Raw genomic sequence first — 11456 nt, 5'->3', positions numbered from 1 at the left:
ACAGAATAAGATGTATAACAGATAAACATCATATACAATCAAAATATGTGACATGATATGGCCATGATCTTCTTGCGCCTTTGATCTCCATCTCCAAAGTACTGTCATGATCTCTATCGTCACCGGCACGACACCATGATCTTCATCATCTTGATCTATATCAATGTGTCGTCACATGGTCGTCTCGCCAACTATTGCTCTTGCAACTATTGCTATCGCACAACGATAAAGTAAAGCAATTATTTGGCACTTGCATCTTATGCAACAAAGAGACAACCATATGGCTTCTACCAGTTGCCGATAACTTCAACAAAACATGATCATCTCATACAACAACTTATATCTCATCACGTCTTGACCATATCACATCACAACATGCCCTGCAAAAACAAGTTAGACGTCCTCTACTTTGTTGTTGCAAGTTTTACGTGGCTGCTACGGGCGGAGCAAGAACCGTTCTTACCTACGCATCAAAACCACAATGATAGTTCGTCAAGTTGGTGCTGTTTTAACCTTCGCAAGGACCGGGCGTAGCCACACTCGGTTCAACTAAAGTTGGAGAAACAGACACCCGCTAGTCACCTGTGTGCAAAGCACGGCGGTAAAACCAGTCTCGCGTAAGCGTACGCGTAATGTCGCTCCGGGCCGCTTCATCCAACAATACCGCTGAAGCAAAGTATGACATGCTGGTAAGCAGTATGAGTTGTATCGCCCACAACTCACTTGTGTTCTACTTGTGCATATAACATCAACGCATAAAACCTAGGCTCGGATGCCACTGTTGGGGAACGTAGTAATTTCAAAAAAAATTCCTACGCACACACAAGATCATGGTGATGGCATAGCAACGAGAGGGGAGAGTGTTGTCCACGTACCCTCATAGACTGTAAGCGGAAGCGTTATGACAACGCGGTTGATGTAGTCGTACGTCTTCACGATCCAACCGATCCAAGTACCGAACGTACGGCATCTCCGAGTTCAGCACACGTTCAGCTCGATGACAATCCCCGGACTCCGATCCAGCAAAGTGTCGGGGATGAGTTCCGTCAGCACGACGGCATGGTGACAATGATGATGCTCTACCGGTGTAGGACTTCGCCTAAACTCCACGACGATATGACTGAGGTGGAATATGGTGGAGGGGGGCACCGCACATGGCTAAGGAACGATCTTGAAGATCAACTTGTGTGTCATGGGGTGCCCCCTGCCCCCGTATATAAAGGAGCAAGGGAGGGGGTGGCCGGCCTAGGAGGAGGCGCACCAAGGAGGAGTCCTACTCCCACCGGGAGTAGGATTCCCCCCCCCCCTTCCAAGTAGTAGGAGTAGGAGTCAAGGAAAGGGGGAAGAGAAGAGAAGGAAGGAGGGGGCGCAGCCCCTCCCCCTAGTCCAATTCGGACTAGGCCTTGGGGGGCGCCCAACCTCTCCTCTCTCTTTCCCCTAAAGCCCAATAAGGCCCATATACTCCCCAGCGAATTCCCGTAACTCTCCGGTACTCCGAAAAATACCCGAATCACTCGGAACCTTTCCAAACTCCGAATATAGTCGTCCAATATATCGATCTTTATGTCTCGACCATTTCGAGACTCCTCGTCATGTCCCCGATCTCATCCAGGACTCCGAACTCCTTCGGTACATCAAAACTCATAAACTCATAATATAACTGTCATCGAAACCTTAAGCGTGCGGACCCTACGGGTTCGAGAACTATGTAGACATGACCTAGAACTATTCTTGGTCAATAACCAATAGCGGAACCTGGATGCCCATATTGGCTCCTACATATTCTACGAAGATCTTTATCGGTCAAACCGCATAACAACATACTTTGTTCCCTTTGTCATCGGTATGTTACTTGCCCGAGATTCGTTCGTCGGTATCTCAATACCTAGTTCAATCTCGTTACCGGCAAGTCTCTTTACTCGTTCCGTAATACATCATCCCGCAACTAACTCATTAGTTACAATGCTTGTAAGGCTTAAGTGATGTGCATTACCGAGAGGGCCCAGAGATACCTCTCCGACAATCGGAGTGACAAAACCTAATCTCGAAATACGCCAACCCAACATGTACCTTTGGAGACACCTATAGTACTCCTTTATAATCACCCAGTTATGTTGTGACGTTTGGTAGCACCCAAAGTGTTCCTCCGGTAAACGGGAGTTGCATAATCTCATAGTTACAGGAACATGTATAAGTCATGAAGAAAGCAATAGCAACATACTAAACGATCAAGTGCTAGGCTAACGGAATGGGTCATGTCAATCACATCATTCTCCTAATGATGTGATCCCATTAATCAAATGACAACACATGTCTATGGTTAGGAAACATAACCATCTTTGATCAACAAGCTAGTCAAGTAGAGGCATACTAGTGACACTATGTTTGTCTATGTATTCACACATGTATTATGTTTCTGGTTAATACAATTCTAGCATGAATAATAAACATTTATCATGAAATAAGGAAATAAATAATAACTTTATTATTGCCTCTAGGGCATATTTCCTTCAGTGCATTGAACCAGTATTTAACGTCTCCACAACGGTGCAGGCGAGTACCTTAGTCGTACCTTGGATGATAATGATGCCCCTAGTGAACTCATAAATCCCTCGCAGCAAACCAATGGTCACCAAATAGACGACCAGCAGAATCAAGCCCGTGAGCAGAGGCAGGAGAGCAGAGCACAATGTAGGGCTCGGGAGCGAGCTCACAAACAAAGTATTAGAGCAAAGAACATTCAAGGGAGTGCCTTAAAACAAAGAGCGCGCGGGAAAAGCATACCAGAAGGTGAGAAGTCAGCGTTGCTAGATCGTCGTAATGCAAGCTTTCAAAAAAAGCGGAGGCCTCCAGGCCCAGATGCAAGTACCTTAGATGTGAACAGAGCAGCAACAAGCTCAAAAGCACCGCCCACAGGAGTTGCTTCACCAGCTTCCTCCCCTTCATCAAGCATGCCATCGTACACCATCGGAACCAATGGTAACCCTCTCATGTTTACTCCCCTCCTGGTGTGCACTCACAATAAAAACCATTACTTACCGGCTCAACAATGCTACAGCTGACATGGAGGCCTACCTTAGCGGCATCATGGACGAGAATGCCCTCTCTGGTGACCTCATGGATGATGAGTACTACCTATTTGCCGGTGAAGGTACTCCGAGGCGCCTTTCGCTGGTCATCCCTCTATATTATTGGTTTATGATGTGCATCCCATCGTGACTTGTTATATCCCCACAATGCTTGCAGCATCCGACACTGATAGCACGGACCTCGATGAGCCCGTAGAATCCTCCAACATGGGATCTATCGACCTAGATCCTTTCGACTATGTCTACTCGAACATCCCAAATAGCACACACATCCTGAAGCACGCGGCAAACTACGAGCATTGCAAGGCCAAGAAGTTCCAATATGAGACCGCCGACTTCAGCTGTAGGAACGGGGAGATTGAGCTAGCTGAACCCGAGCCTATCCCAGAGCTGATGAGGTTATGGTCAAGCGCGGATGCAGACTCTCGACATTTCCGAGAGAGCATTCGGTTCTTCAACGGGAACTTTGCCTTCACTACCCTTGGCGTCAGCCTAGACAACAACTACACAAACATGAAGTCCGGGGTGTACACGTTTCGGGCACATGGCACTATGTACCACAAGGTGCACTCGTTCGGTCCAAGATCTCGCCCTGAACATCTGCATTTGTACTTCTACGATGACGATCCCAGCTTAAGCCATCGCAAGGAGGCCACCAAGCAATTGGACCAGCACGTTGTCAGCAAGTTACTGGACGTCCCGAGGAAAACCCCTACTCCCAACAGTTTAGGAGTTTGGGTGCCCACAAGGAAAACCTCGAGGAGTACCGGATAGACCTTAACATTGACCAGAAGCTAGACCAACGAAGATACAATAGACCCGTGTCATCCGAGGTGGCTGCAATTTGGGTCGAGGGAAGCGATCTAGCAAACAGGTTCAACCGCAACATTACACTATGAGGACAACAACGAGAAGTATAGTATACATGCCACAGATTGCTGTTATGACCCGCTCTCATATCCCCTCTTTTTTCCAAGGGGGAGCTTGGTTGGCATCCAAATATCGCTAAGCACAATGTCCCTTGGGAGGTTGCACAACAACCAAGAGGAAACCGTGATAACGATTCAGGTGCGCCTGGTTGTTATGCTTATATGCCAGAAAAAGTTCTCTATCCTTCCATATGGTACCTAACCTTCTTATTTCACGTCTTTCCACAGAGGGGAACAGCCGGTTGTGTGTCTCTGTCAGGGACTACTACTGTTACTGGCTACAGACGCGCCCTGCGATATTCAACCCCATACTACACGGAGCACGCCTGTTTCAGCAGTGGGGTGTCGACATGTTCATCAAGATTGAGGGATGTAGGCTGAAGTGGATCAGGGACCACCAGAGAGAGATACGTGCCGATCTATACCAAGGCCTTGTGGATAGCATCGCGGTTGGGGAGATGCGGGCGAGCGCTGTTGGGAAGAGGATCGTGCTGCCAGGGACGCATCAAGGAAGCAACCGAGACATGAAGCGGAGGCATATGGACGCCATGGCACTAGTGCAGACATATGGGAAGCCTGACATCTTTTTGACTATGACATGCAATCCTAGCTGGGAGGAGATACTGAATGAGCTACTTCCTGGCCAGACACCCCAGGACCGACCAGATCTTGTCGCACTGTGTTCAGGGCCAAGCCGGAGACCATGAAAGAGATGTTGTTCAAAAACCACATCCTCGGTGTTGTGGTAGCGCATGTGTATGTCGTCGAGTTCCAGAAGAGGAGCCTCCCCCATGCACACTTCCTGCTGATCATGAATTCAAATTATAAACTCGTGGTGCCAAAGAAGTATGACCGCGTCATATCTGCAGAGCTCCCGGGCAGGCATAAGTATCCAGAGCTCTATGCCATGGTTGTGAAGCATATGATGCACGGCCCATGTGGCAACCTTAATCCCAAAAATGTGTGCATGCAAGACTTGAAGTGCAAGAGCAAGTACCCACGACCGTTCAACCAGAACACCTTACAGGGGAAGGATTCATACCCGGTTTATCGACGGCGAGACGATGGTCGTCAGGCTAAGGTCCGTCGTCAAATACTGGATAACAGATGGGTCATGCCTTACAACCCTTATCTGTTGCGGATGTTCAACTGCCACATAAATGTCGAGGTGTGCTCCAGCATCAAGGCCGTCAAGTACCTTTACAAATACGTATACAAGGGTCACGATCGAGCTTCATTCAACATTGACCAGCCTGACAGCAATGGGGTTGTAGACGAGATTAAAAGGTACATTGATGCGAGATGGGTTACTCAGGCGATGTGGAGGATATTCGGCTTCAACCTTTCTGAGAGTTTCCCGTCGGTCCTACAGTTGCCGCTTCATCTCCCTAATATGAATAGTGTCATGTTCAAAACAGGAGAGGACCTGGCCGATGTCGTCGCCCGTGATACTGCATCTAAGTCAATGCTAACAGAGTATTTCCTCGCTAATCAGCAGCACGTGTGGGCTCGGGATATCCTGTACAAGGACTTTCCGGGAAGTTTCACATGGCAGAGATAGAAATACTGGAGGCCGAGAGAAAAGCAGCACCAAGGAGGTCAAACCGTGTCAGCCCATCCAGCCGAGGGGGAGCGGTACTTTCTGCGAGTGCTGCTTAACCACGTACCAAGCAAGACATCCTTCGAGGACCTGCGGACCGTGGACGGAGTGCTATGTGATAGCTTCCGTGAGGCTGCCGAGAGATTGGGCCTCATTGAGGCCGACAACACGCTTGACGAGTGTCTTATAGAGTCAACATAGTTCGCGATGCCAGCCTCACTTAGGAGGCTCTTTGCAACTATCTTGGTATTCTGCGAGCCAGGTGACGTGCGCGGCCTATGGGATAGGCACCTAGACGCGATGTCTGATGACTACCGTCGAACACATGCGTGCTCAAAGGTAGTGGAGTAGATGGTGTTGCTTGACATCAGGGGCATGCTACAGTCCATGGGCAAAGACATAGCGTTGTTCCCTCTTTCGGACATCGACGAGACCTATGACACTACTGGAGGTGAGGCCAGAGAAGTCACCGAGGAGTCCGCCATCGAGGTTGACGCGAACGGCGCTGATTTGGTGTCCTCGCTAAACCCTGAGTAGAGGCTTGCATATGACGAGATACTGGCAGCAGTTGATGTTGGTGATGGTGGTGTATTCTTTGTCGATGGCCCGGGAGGCACCGGGAAGACCTTCCTATACAGGCCACTTCTCGCAAAGGTTCGAGGCGAGGGCAAGATCGCGCTAGCTACAGCGACGTCAGGCGTCGCGGCTTCCATCATGCCTGGAGGAAGGACAGCCCACTCGAGGTTCAAGATCCCACTCAGCATTGAAGATGGGGGGTCATGCAGCTTCACGAAGCAAAGTGGGACGGCCAAGCTCTTGCACATGGCTTCACTCATCCTATGGGACGAGGACACCATGACGAAGTGGCAAGCGATTGAGGAACTAGACAATAGCATGCGGGACATCATGGGCCGACGGGACCGACCATTCGGGGGAAAGACAGTCGTGTTCGGTGGGGACTTCAATCAGGTGCTTCCGGTCGTCAGGAAGGGGTCACGGGGTCAGATAATCGATGCTACCCTGCGGAGTTCGTACCTTTGGAACGACATGTGCCAGCTAAGGCTCGTCACCAACATGAGGGCGCATAACGACCCGTGGTTCGCAGATTACTTGCTACAGGTAGGTAATGGGACCGAGGAAACTGATGAGGAAGGCAACATAAGGCTCCCCGAAGATATTTGTGTGCCGCCAACAGGAGACGGCGCTGACCTAGAGAAGCTAATCGACCATGTATTTCCTGCTCTAGACGACAACATGGTTGATCCAAATTACATGACATCTTGAGCGATCCTTTCCACCAAGAACGACAACGTTGATAAGATAAACACGCGCATGATAGAGCGCTTCCAGGGCGAAGAGAAGATCTACCACAGTTTTGATATTGCAGAGGATGATCCACACGACTATTATGCCCCCGAGTTCCTGAACAACCTGACTCCGAACAGGCTGCCTCCGCATGTGCTCAAACTGAAGATAAATTGCACCGTTATACTGTTGAGAAACATTGATCCAGCTAATGGGTTGTGTAACGGCACAAGGCTTGTGGTCCGGGGTTTCCAGAGGAACGCCATCGACGCAGAAATCGTGCTAGGACAACAAGCTGGTAGGAGGGTGTTCCTTCCTCGGATACCTCTCTGCCCATCCGATGATGATATATTCCCTTTCAAGTTCAAGAGGAAGCAATTCCCTATTAGGCTCAGTTTTGCCATGACAATCAACAAGGCGCAAGGGCAGACCATCCCGCTTGTTGGGGTGTACCTACCGGACCCGATATTCTCTCACGGTCAGCTCTACGTCGGATTGTCTAGAGCCACCGCAAAGAGGAATATTAAGATTCTCGCCATCAAGGACAATGGCAAGGGTAAGGGTAAGGGCAAGGGCAAGGGCAAGGAACAAATCAAGAATTCAAATAAGCAAAAAGGATCTGTGCCCTTTTTAATGACCATGAAGAACATAGTCTACAAGGAAGTCCTTAGCACATGAATTTGCTGGATCAAATTATAGCAACTCAAGGTATAGTATGTTCAATTATGCATTATAACCACATAACTATATTAGATCTTAATGCACACTAACCTGAGTTTGTTACTGCGTAGTACTCAAGGGAGCATAGTCAGTTTTCAGAAACCATGATTAATCCTTTAGCGACATCTGCCCGTACTATACTTGCTCGAAGATGCACCTGTTTAAGCTGGAAATAACAAGAGATAGCGTGAAATTCCAAACAGATGCAGGAGGAAGAAGCTTGGACAGTGACTTGCTAAAGAAGAACAAAAACACTAAGGTATCATATTTCTTTCTAAGGCATATGCTTTTTAATATGGTAAATACCTGAGGCATGTAATATCATATAGCAATAAAAAAACTGGCTTAAACTTCAGTTGCATAGAATCTCTCGTTAGAAATTCATGGATTTGAAACTATGTTTCTGATATTTTATGAAAAACCCAAATTCAAGCTGAGTTTGCCATCAGTGAGCCCCTCAACATCTCTACTATCTCTATTATTGAAGTATTTAGCACACAGGTGTCCTTAATTTCTAACACGTTCTTAAACTTCAATCTGAGGCCTCAAGATTCATTGCAGACGGTGATTCCAAAGTGCCATGTACAGGATTAGAAAGATCAACCCTTAAGATATTCAGCAAGAGCATTGTGCTCACTGCTGAAAGAGTTATATTAGACTCTGAATACAAGCACCGCTAACCTACGAAATGGCAAGGACCTCGTAATGAAAGCTTTGGCCAATACCACTATAGCGCATTACTCTGAGCTCATTTGCGAAAACATGCAGACCCAGCTTTGCACTTTTTTTTTACAATTGGTACATCAGTATGATTGTCATCATTAGAGAGTGATGACTTTTATGTCAGGTTACCTTTCATAAATCTGTATGATTCTCTCGTTCAGTTTTGCTTTGTTGTAATGCATTGTGTGTGTACGCGGGGGTACAATTCGAAATTTGATCAGGATTGGCATGTCGACTCTCCAGGAAAAGGAAGCTTAGCCTCTTTGACCACATTTTTTTTTCTTTTTTGCAAGTTTCAAGCCATGCCTTTCTGAATAGGAAGGACTAAAGTGGTTTATAGAAAAACTACTAAAACCCACTTTTCCTGTTGTACTAAAACCAAGTTTTACTTGTTCTGATCTTTGCACCGAGCAAGAATCGCGAGAGGAGGTGGCGAGGCACGACGGCGCCATGAGGACCCGCGTGTGCGCACGCGTCGGCACGCCGCAGGGCGTCGGGGCGCTGCTCCTCGTCGGGGGCGCGATCGTCGGCGCCGCCGTCGTCGCGTGGCGGCGCCACGGCGACAGTAAGGGCGCCAAGAAGGACCTCCGCGGCAAGGAGGACGGCGTTCTGGATGGCGGGGTCGTGGAGAAGGAGCAGCAGAAGTCTGATCAATCTGATGAGAATCTGGGCAGGGAGGTTAGAGAGGTTGAAGCTGATGGGTTGGATGGTAAGGAAGCAGAGGAGCTTCAAGAGATTCAGGAGCAGGTGGATGAAATTGTTGCTGATGAATTGGATAGCAAACCTACATATAATTTGGATCCAAACTCAAGCCAGGAAAGTGCCGAGATCATTAATGATCCGACAGTGAAGATGTGAAGAATCCTGACCAAAATTCAGTGAAGAGCTGCGTCGAGAATGAGGTCACACCAAATGCCACCGAAGGTGTGAAGAATTCCGATGAAAGCTCTCTTCCCATCAATAGCCCGGAGATCACCCATGAAGAACATATCGGGCACGGCCATGGCGGTGATCAACAGACCTCATCAACACAGATGACAACGCATCAGTCACAGATCTCAGAGCAACTGAAAGTGGATACCATGACCGAAACAACAACAGTGGAGAATGTGTCGAAGCAGAAACCGCCGGCACAGGAGCAGGTCGCGTCCATCAACTCACCTGCATGTCCTTCACTGCCAGCTCTGTTTAAACCAGCAGAGAAGAAGAGACCAGCAAACACGGGGTGGAATGAGACAGGGATGAAGCTTGGACAAGATGGCGGCAGCAAGAAGGCAGCAGCAAAGGGTGTAGCCGTGGTGACCATGGATCGTAGAGCTGTTTCAATGGCCATTCTCGCCATCATCTTTGCAGTGACCATTGGAGTAAACGTCGTCGTGCGCTTGTATTCCATTTTGCGAGCGGCATGATCATGTTCAGATGAACTTGCACCATGGTTGGGGCGAGCCATATGGTTTGTTCTCCGTGTGAAAAAAGCAGAGCTTCTTTGGTCAAGTGCGAATGCTGCAGTTGCCAGGGTCTGGTGTAGTTGCATGCACTGGTGAAAAATCCCAGAGTAAGAATAATAAGGCTGATGCTACCATGGCATTTTAGTTCGTCATTTGGTAGTAGTCCTGATGTAGGAACTAGGAACCAGTTCAGTGTGTCTAATTGTCTTCAAATCTTGAGAATATTCAAAAAAAAAGTTTTACTTGTTCTTCCCCTAAAAAAACTATACTTTTTTACGCTAACTAATTTCAGGTTGTTAGACCTTCAAACGAGTTTATGGAAACATAATTGGCTAAAATTCTGAATCCAAACAACCCCGAGAAAAAGTTGTATCCTCATCTCACAAAATAAACAACTTAATCCTAACCGTATACATATTACTACTCATCTAGCAAGCCTTCAAACTGTGTACATCCAACACAGCTACCAATGCAGAACGTGGAGGGAGAGGGGGGAGCCGACAGTGACAAGGTAAGAAGATCCGTGGGCACCTTGATTCTGACGCAGAGGGAGGGGAGCAGAGCTCGGTGGCGAAGAGAAGCCGTCGGCGCCGTCGTGCACCACGGAATCCACTCCTGCTCGATCTCTGCCCATCTGGGCGAGCATGGCTTGCTGCAGGGTCTCCTCGTGCTGCACGTCGTGCGCCTGTCGCCGGGCGTTGCCACCAGAAGATTCCGACCGGTGGCACCGTCGCAGCGGAGCGGCGCGGGGTGGGGGACGCGGGGCAGGGGCGCCGCGCGGTGGATGCCGCCGCCCAGACTGCGCGCGCGTCCGCGAGAGCGCTGCCCCCCAGATCTCGCCGGAGTAGTGCCAGACAGCAGGGAGTGATGGGGGCGGGTGTGGGAGGCTCGCGACGGCGCAGCCAGCGGTAGGGATGGTGCGGAGGCGGGGGGGTGGGTGCTGGGATGGGTGCCTTGCACCACACGGTGTGCGGATGCGCGCCGTGATGCGCCGGCAGCTGCACAGGGGATGAGGGGAGCTGGGTGGCTAGCTGAAGGGGAAAGGGGTGAGCCATGAGGAGAAAGTGAGACTGAGAGTCACCGATGTAGAATAGTTTTCTGTCGCAAGGCTCTATATATATATATATATATTGGAGTAGCATATACTCACATTGTCCCAAAATAAATGTCCAATCTTAGTACAATTTTGTATTAAAGTTAGTATTCTCTCTGTTCGAAAATACTTGTCATCAAAATGGATAAAAGAGGATTTATCTAGACGTATTTTAGTTCTAGATGCATCTCTTTTTATTCATTTTGAAGACAAGTATTTTCGGATGGAGGGAGTATAAAATTGAGACATTTATTTTGGGTCAATGGAATAGAACCGAGGTATTTAGACGGTTGTCAGGGCTATCAAAAATCTTAGATGTAGGCTTTTTAACATTTTATTTTGCATGTTGCATATGTATTATGATACTGCTCCCTGGAAAAAAATTATACCTCTATTTAAATCATAGTTGTATATATGAATTCCAGGAAGTTCAGAGGTGTCCAAAAAACATTTTCGTAGGTATGCATTCAGGCATATAATACTTACTAACACAGAGATAATCTTGATATATAGAATTGACTAATGATAATTGATACAGACATAGTTGAC

The 11456-nt window shown here is 48.2% G+C and overlaps 1 pseudogene; it reads left to right on the top strand.

The window, feature by feature from the left end:
* The first annotated feature begins 8768 nt into the window (after positions 1–8768).
* Positions 8769–9775, top strand: LOC119323263 (annotated as a pseudogene).
* The last annotated feature ends 1681 nt before the right edge of the window (positions 9776–11456 follow it).

This window comes from Triticum dicoccoides, chromosome 6B, assembly GCF_002162155.2.
Source record: "Triticum dicoccoides isolate Atlit2015 ecotype Zavitan chromosome 6B, WEW_v2.0, whole genome shotgun sequence".
Lineage (NCBI taxonomy): Eukaryota > Viridiplantae > Streptophyta > Magnoliopsida > Poales > Poaceae > Triticum > Triticum dicoccoides.
This window is presented reverse-complemented; position numbering and strand designations above follow the sequence as displayed.